Here is a 9,741-nt window from a genome sequence, read left to right on the forward strand (position 1 = left end):
GGGGGGGGGGGGCTTTTGGAGCTCGAGGGAAGTGTTTTGGAGCTCGAGGGGGAGTTTTGGAGCAAATGAGCACTAGAGTGGCGTTAAGAAACTCAGTGGGGAGTGCTGGGGGGGGGCATTGGAAGACCTTCAACTTTGGTAAGTTTAATTTGAAATTAACGAGTAGTAGCCATATTTTCACATCTCTGCGACAGTCAGGATCTATTTATTTAAAGAGGATCTATTTATTTTGAGTCACAAAATCAGTTCCCTTTAATGTTGCTCAGATTGTTTTCAAATTTGGGCTATGGAGGAGTCCGGAATTTTGATTACACTCAACCAATTACTTTATCTCGTAAATTAAAGAATCTGATGTTATTTCGAGTAAAGTTGGAAAATGTCTGTAACTTTAGCCAATCAACAGAAAGTGAAGCATTAACAGCTAGTTACCATAGCAACATATGACAACTTATATGTTCTATTTTGCCTCGCTGCGCTGAATCTTCTTGTCTGCACGCAGTCTCTCTGTACGTTTCGATTTTGTTATTTTTGTGAAAACTTTATAAAACGTACATTACCTGTGTTTATATCAATTAGAATTTCATTTTAGGTATTTTTCGTGAATTTTCGTAGTATTTTACATATATTTCGTGAAGTTTTTCTGTGTTTTTGTAATTTTTCCGGCTTTCGTAAAGTTTTCCTTTGTTTGTTTACTTTTTGATGGCCGCAAGCCATTTAGCTGTACCAGTCTGAAGGGGATATTGAAAACAGAGGTGGATGCTGCATATTATTTCGAAGAAAAGGCTGTTATCTCTAAAAAAAAATTGTTGTAAATCTAGGCAAGTGGTTCGTAAGAATTTGTACTGGCGATGCACTCACAATGGATGGAATGAACGTTTGTCAGTAAGGGCAGGAAGAAAAAAGCAAAAACTTTGGATTTTTCGCGTGCATTCAACGTATCTAACCGCCAAACCCGCTGCAAGCCACTTTTTTTTCGGAAAAGAAAGGGAGAGGGTGGTGAGGGACCTCGAAGTTTCCCGGAAGCCAGAAAAGGAAAGATTTGGCTGCTATTTCTAATACGCCCTGCTCTTACGTAACAGCTATTTGCGATAAAGGACCCGCCGGTATCGCAAATAGATGCTAATGCGGGTGCACTTGTAAAAATTTACCCAAACACATACTGACAAATACAATAATATAACAAAAAGATATATAAAAATTAAAAAAATTACTTTATAAGGTATTTATCTTTATTCATAAACCTACAATGAACAAGTCACACAGGATACAACCTTAAAGTTGACACCGTTCGCTACAACGAAAGTTTATTATTGGCTAAGAATAGACAGTTTTTCGGTTTTTAAACATCTTTAACTTTCTCGTCAAATTTTTTCTCAATAAATTCTTTGGTTCAAATGATTAAGAAATGAATGTTTAAATGACATTTTCAGATTTTTTACTTCAAACTAACTAACTAGATCCAAGTACAGTGAATGCCATCCTCCACAATTTGCTACTCATCTGAAGTACATATGCATTTCAACAATTTCTATTGTAGTGGCGCGAAATTATAGCCGTCATTGAGGAAGAACTATTCTGCGCATGCGCAGGGGACTTCACCACCGGAAGCCCCTCGAGTTGCGCATGCGTAGTAAAACTCGTACTTAAACAGTGACTTTCATTTTCTCAGCGAGTTGAGCCTGAGGACCTTCGACGTGACAACACCTCGCTCCTCCACGAAGCACTCTTCACCACGAAGCCTTCGATGGTGATAGCTACTTGTTTCTCTGGCAGGCATCAAGGAAGGCCTTAATCTTCCATTACCAAACTACAACTTAATCAGCGGTCGCTAAGCTGAATGACAGGAACTGTGAAACCAAGTATCATCATAAATAAAACCTTTTTATTATGTTGTTAATTGTTCTAATGTCTCTTCATTTATAATGCTGTTGAAAGGTGATAGATAGAGACTAAAGTCTCTATGACAACTATCATAACTATTTACACTATCAAATACACTCTCCTTCTTGAGCATAAAAAGCCCTCTTCCCGATTGAGAATAACTTATGTTATATTGTTGCACAAGATCTAGCCGTTTTGATAAGGTAATATTCGGAAAGGTATGAATTGATATCATTGGAATTTACTTGTACCGAAGAGCACTCTTTCGATAGACAACACGTTGATCTCATGTGTCGCATGGTAGAAATAAACGCAATTACCAAACTTCCATTCATAAGACCATTTATTATTTCGTTTTTTTTTATTTTTCATTTCAATTTGTTCATCTGTACTTCCGATTGCGTACAAATGCATATATAAAACGACGTCCTTTAGTTTTTAATCATTATCTGCTGATATCAAAATAAGTAGTAGCCTATATTGAAAAATAACAGTATTTTATGGGGGGGGGGGCATTTGCGACTCCAACGGTCAAAAGGGGGGCATTGGCCAAAATGGGTTGAAAACCTTTGGTCTAGATCAACCTGTCATTTCATCAGAAAAAGAATAAAGTGCTTTTCAAGAACCAGATGCTCTTCAGAAAAGCAGAAGATGTAAAAACTTAAGCAGAAACAACAGACCAGTCTAAACCAAGTACGATTCAGCATCATGATGTAGGCTTTTCGGAGTCTGGTAAAATACAAAAAAAATGTGATTTTTTAAGTTGCCCTGCACAGAAACATTCCAAGTATTCTTTACATTAGTAAAAAGTTACTTTATGTGTTCACGCACAATACGGATAACTAAATGAAAAGTGGTTTGAAAGAATATTGAGAAACAGATGTAGAGAAGAAGTTTAGAATCCATTGTTTGTTTATTTCACTATGAAAAGTAAGACTTTGCATTTATTGTTTGCTATTTTCACGAAATGCCTATCAGTTTTCATTGGAGCAAGAATATGTATTTGATAATTGAAAAGCACTTAAAATATTTCGCATTCACGGAAAGTTAAGAAAATTATCACTACTGTTGTACTCAAGAGTAAATGGAAAATGAAAAAATCTGTTAGAAATTAGAGAAAACCTATAGGTTCAAATTTGCGTCAGTAAAACAATAAATGACAATATTTTCCCCAAGGAATTTTCCATGGAATAAAGTTACCACACCTCAAAAGTTTGCACAATGTGGGTATTAGGAATACCACAGACAATAAGAGGAAAACAATTTCTGAAGTGTTTGAAGTTAATTCTAAGTGTTGGCGAACTTTATTACTGCCATGAGAAAAAAAAAAAATTCTTAAAGATGAAAAACAATCCTGGAGAACATCACAATCTCTGTAAGGGCAGAGTTAACATAATCAGCTGATGGTTTCTATTATTTGTCTAAAATTGCAACATATCATTTACAAGACCATACTTTAGCTTTTAGTTTTATTCTACTTCAGGTAATGCGAATCGAGAGTAAATGGTAGTAACAAATCGATATTTTGATATTAATTACAGGGTGAAAACAATTTTTAGAAAATATACCGAAAACAGCGAAAATAATTTTGGAGTGTCTACTGTTTAAAGACTGTCAGTTTCAGTGCTGTTATAATGCTCCAGTTATAGTTGGTTATAAAAGTGACGTTCAGCCACTTAATAACCAACAGAAAATTGAAGAAAAGAATTGCAAAGCTATTTTTGTTAACTGCGATAACTATTGTCTCTATTTGTTTGGTATGCAAACTGTTAAGCATAATGCATTGACGATAAGTTTTTTGGTGCAATTTAGAGCTTTATTCATTGCTTTTCTGCTCCACTCTTTGTTGGCAAAAACTGGAAGACACCATATCAAAATTTGTCAGATACGAATCTGAAAGTGTATGGAGTTGTAGAACAAACCGTGAAGCCAGTTCATGAATACTTTGATATCATAGTTGAGCATTCACAAAGCACGTGTGATAATCTAAATAAAACTGCTTATACAAAAGTTGATGTAAGGCAAGTGCTGAAACAATTTTTTATTTTTGATTTCTTGGTTTTACTTCGATATTGAAATAAAATTCTTATTCAAACTAACCATATTTAAAAACGACTCCAAATTCCTACCATGAACTTCTTTGATGTGGCTTATGATTTAAAGGCTAATGAACTGTTAGAGTTTAAGTAGTTGAGTAATAATAACCAGTGAATTACATAAAGCAGGGCTGAAACTATTTAATGAATAGGATGTATTTAAGTAGAAATATTCCACAAGAAGAAACAAATGCCTGACGAAAACGTTAAGGATGTAGGATTAATTGTAACTAAGGAGCTGATGAGAATAAGGAAAGAAACTATTGATCTAATCCATCTTGTAATGTAATTAAGATTTGTCCTCCGTGATTTGATTCAAAATTTGGGCTTCTTTTAGATGCTAGAGCATTACTTGGCTTAAATGAAAACAACAACATTTATACACACACACACACACACACACACACACACACACACACGCACGCACGCACGCACGCACGCACGCACGCACACATCAAAGAAAATATGTCTGAACTTTAAATAGCTTTATTGTTCTGATATAGATACATTTGAGCTTTATCAAGAAATCATGGATGGTAAGATACTGCTGAAACGTCACATAAACATTCAGATTTCTAAGACTGGGGGAACTTCTCAGATTCAATGGAGATGGAAATGTTTCACCAAATTCGAGAGGAGTTGTTGAGATAAAATTCTTCACTGATATTTCAGTGGCCTAGCTGTGAGTGATTTTTCAGTAAGTTGAAATCGATCTTATCGTATTTAAGAGATTAAACAAGTCAAGAACGACTGTAGGCTTTAGCATAGCTCAGCAATCAATTTGAAGAAACTGTAAACAGAAATTCTGATTAGATTATTGGTGTGTTTGTATTGTTAAAAGTAAGATGAAGTTCAAAATTATTACTAAAATAGCCAAACATAGACGCAAACAAAGCATTTCTTTTAGAGTTCTATATAATCCGAATGATTTCATAGCAATAAATGTTTATGCATTTTTGCTTTGTTTATTTGTAAATGTATTATCAATAATTATATTTTGATTTATATACTTTTATTCTTTTACTTGTTTCAGACATTTGACCGTGGCCATGCTGGAGTACCGCCTTGAAGGTTCTTTTAGATGAACAAATCGACCCCAGGACTCACTTCTGAAGCCTAGTACTTATTCGATCGATCTCTTTTGCCGAACCGCTCAGTTAAAGAGACATAAACACACCAACACTAGATGCCAAGTGGTGATGGGGGAACAAACACAGACACAAATAGACACACATATATGAGGGCTTCTTTCAGTTTCCGTCTACCAAATCCACTCGCAAGGCTTTGGTCAACCCGAGGCTATAGTAAAGGACACTTGCCCAAGGTGCTACGCAGTGGGACTGAACCCAGAACTATGTGGTTGGGAAGCAAGCTTCTTACCACACAGCCACATCTGTGCCTATATGTATAATATATTATATGTGCATAATATGTAATTTTCGTGGGCGAGTGTTTCACAATCACGAGATACCGGGTTCTATTCCACTGCGTGACATTACAAGCCCAAGTATTCTTGCACTAATTGTCAAAAAGCATGCAAGTCTTTGGCAGGCCTCAAAAGCCATATTCGTGCAGCTCATCGATGATATTCTAGGGCATAAAAAAGTCAGGCAGTGGTTCTACTCGAAATCGAGTGGGCAACCATCATGTATGTATGTATGTATGTATGTATGTATGTATGTATGTATGTATAAAACTTATAATTGGCTTCTTCTCCAAGGTTTAAGAAGTTCAAGAGTAAGCAAACGGCACAGAAAGTCATGATGGCTGTTGTTAAAAATGACAAGAGCGTCAGCCTACTGAACATAGCTATACTGTGAGCATCAAACCGTACATAGATACTCAAAATGCTTAGAGAATGCATTTGGATGAAGCGACCGAGCAAGAGTTTGAAAATGATTCACATTCACAATAACAATGCTCGACCAAACACATCTTTGGCATCAAATCAGGTAATCATTAAATTGGACTGGTCAGTACACCTCCATCTCCTCTAGAGCCTAGACTTAGCGCCCTCCGATTTCCAGTTGTTCGGTCCAATAAATTTGATGACACAGATGAGATGAAAGTTGCTTGTGAAGAAGTAGTCACAACAGTATACAACTGGATTTTTTCGAAGAGGAATCGAGAGTTCGATCCAACGATAGCACAGATTCATCGATTGTGGTGAAAACTATGTCGGGCAGCAGTACCTTTGTATAAAGGAGGAGTTGCTTTACCAATATGTACAGTTTGAGCAATCGCAAACCAGTTTTGAACCTTGGTGGGAGCCGAATTCCTTCACCGATGTCACTAAGCACTATTATTAAGTAAACATCATTCCCCTTTTTGACCTCTCTAAATATGAAACCAAGAATTGTGTGTTTCTTTATTTAGCAATCAGCCTTCAACGAGCAGTCCTATAATTACATGCCTTCCAAATGTGACTACCCCGCTGTTTTATAGATAAAGGACTACATTATCTAAATGTCCCATCGTTTCAAAGACAGTATGGGAATGGTGTAACTACTATTTCTACGAAGCTGAACAGACCACGAGACACCCGTAAACAAAATATTCAATTTGTTTTTCAAGAAGTTTTACCAAGCATGCTTATACAACACTCTGGAAAAATCTCTTCAAGCTTTGCTAGCATTCTAACTAATGAAATTACTTCAAAACTATTATCACTTAATTTAGAATGTAGAATTTTAAATAGGACCTAGAATCATGCATGCGAATGTTCTATCCTTCAACTACCTACTATATCTCTAAGTTGGGTCCTTGTGTATTCAACAACAGGTAACAATAGTTTAAGAGTCACGTTTCGCAACTACGTGGTTCCTGGTTCGAAAGCAAACACGGAAACTGTACACAAACCCATCGTATACATACATACATACATACATACATACATACATACATACATACATACATACATGCATGCATGCGCGCGCACACACACACACACACACACACACACACACACACACACACATACATAAATTGAGGTTATGAAAAGTAATGGTGTCAAGAAGATCCAAAGGTGTCAGGTAATGCTGAGTAAGTGATATGGACAGACTATAGTTAAGCTCCAGATTCGGTGATTATGCGAATGAGGAGTCCAACGTAGGTTATATATCAACATGTGTATATATAAAAAAAATTAAGAGAATGAGATAAAAATCTAAGGCTGTGAAAGATTTCAGAACATTTATAAATAGAAAGTCTAACAGCTGTTTCTGGGATATTTTATATATCCCTTCATCGGAGATGGTGTGAGAAAATGGTTAAGCAATAGTTATTCTAGATAAGATATGAAATGGAGAAGTGGAGGAATGAAAATAGACGTGAGATATGCAGGGATATTGTATCTTCAGTTCCATTATTTAGGCAGAATGGTATACATATAAGGTTCTTGTACCTTGTGATTCAGTTCCAATAGTATTTATAATTGGTCATTCCAAGCATAGAGTTTGTAAACGGTGTTATTGAATCGAGGGTGTTTTTTTAAGTGACTGTAAAGTTGGGAATGTGTTTGTAAGGTCACATCAAATTTTTCGAGATGGGGGTTATGTGGAGAGTTCTTATATAGTTTGAAGTTGTAGCTGTTGGTATTGTTGTCATTTCTGCATTTTTGATTGTCGTGGAAGAAAGTTTTCCATCTCATTCTTCGGATGAGGTCCTTAGTTTTGGTACAAACTTCATTTATTTATGTAGTGAGACTGTTGATTAACAGCCCAGTCAAGATGGTATTCTCTTCATCTCCTACTCTTGTATTTGCACACATTTACAAAATGACTTTCTGAAATGAACTTCCATTATGCAGCTGAGGAGTACATTATCATTGCACATCTTATGTGGTGTTCTCACTACATAAATAAATGAAGTTTGTACGAAACGTACGTACTGCTATAACTTAATACATTTTTGTTGCCTTTCTTCAATGCAAGAACAGATTCACCACAACTTAGTTCCCTGAGTATTTACTCCAATCAACAACAGGTATTTCGGTTGGTGCGTGTGTGCATATACATGTGTGTTCGTGCATGCGCGCGAACTTGGCGCGTGCAAGTGTATGTGAGTGTACAAGAGAGAGAGGCGGAGGAAGAAAGGAAAAGCCAACTGTAGATTAGATGTGATTATTTGGCCTACTACAAGAACCGAGCTATCACTCTTGCCTGAGAGATCAGAAATGTGAAGAACCAGAATCTCAATAATTTTGCTTCAAGCAATGTATTTACTGTATTTCAGTGTGTACGTGTGGGGGAGGGGGGGGGCGTGCGTAGTGTGTGTGTGTGTCCTGCATGCAATACCATATGAATGTATGCATATGTAAATCTGTGTAGCTCTGTTCATACACGTATACATATACGTATAAGGTTAGCTGGTCGAACTACCTTTATCCATTACTGCTTGTCAAATTTCGGTGTTTCTTCATCTATTCTAACATCATTTACCATTCTCACTTCGAACCTTCAATTTCCTCAGACTAACACTCTTGTAGCCTCCCTGCGACAATCGTGATATACAGATCTAGGGCAATTTCCTAAGCGTTAAGATAATGTACATACGTACAGACAGACAAACAGAGAGATAGACAGACAAGCAGACAGACGGATATACACACATACACTCACACATACACATATATATATATACGTACATATACACGTACATACGCACACATACACGCATGAAGGCAAACATAAATATATATATATATATATATATATATATATATATATATACATACATACATACATACATACATAAATGCATGCATACATACATACATACATACATACATACATGCATAAATGCATGCATACATACATACATGCATGCATGCATACATACATACATGCATACATGCATACATACTTACATACATACATACATACATACATACATACATGATGGCCGCTTCTTCGTTCTCAAGTATAAGATGATGATGCCGGTGCGTCAAGTGATACCTGTGAGAATAACGCGTTTTAAAGTGAGTAGAGGTCTTGCATGCAGTGAACCCTACACTCTGAAAAACGAGGAAAGATACCCACAGAAGAAGGGAAATTAGCCAGCATTATTGGCTACCGTCAAGATACAGGTTTTACATAAGGATTTTTCTCCTCACTAGAGTGATATCCTAACAAGGACTAGGGCTCACTCACTTTCAGAAATGTGGTACACACCATTTCTAAATTCTCTTTTCATGGTTGTCTTCTGACGGAGCCTGTTCTACCTGTTCGTTATTGAAAACACGTCAATCTTCTGCACAGCCACTGTGTTTTCTGCACTATAGTCATCAGTTTGGCAATGATTGCTGCAGGAACTACTGTTCTTCATGAGAAATAGCAGGAGCAACCTTTGTACACAATATTAGATGGCTGTTGACTTTAATGAGTTCATCTGTCCTTTGACATACTTTGGTTTTCATCTTACAGGGTTTCAAAGCTTCCTCCTCACTAAGCAAGTATAGTAGGGTTGTCAGTTTAGTAGCCGATCATCCGACCATACAGCAAGTTCTACAGAATTACATGTTACCAGTAGCACTCACAAGCGACCTAACATACGTACATACATACATACATTCCTTGTATGATAACTTTAAATATATGCCCAAAGAAATCACACGACTCTACCGCAATGTATCATCAAATGAAAAGATGAGCATTTTTGAGCAGAAGACCATGCATGGATATGTTAGTAGAAAGCTCCGAGATGATAATAACATTGATCATCAAAGCAGTATATCATGGACCAATAACTGGATTACTACCTCCCA

The sequence above is a fragment of the Octopus bimaculoides genome, chromosome 4 (assembly GCF_001194135.2).
Source record: "Octopus bimaculoides isolate UCB-OBI-ISO-001 chromosome 4, ASM119413v2, whole genome shotgun sequence".
NCBI lineage: Eukaryota > Metazoa > Mollusca > Cephalopoda > Octopoda > Octopodidae > Octopus > Octopus bimaculoides.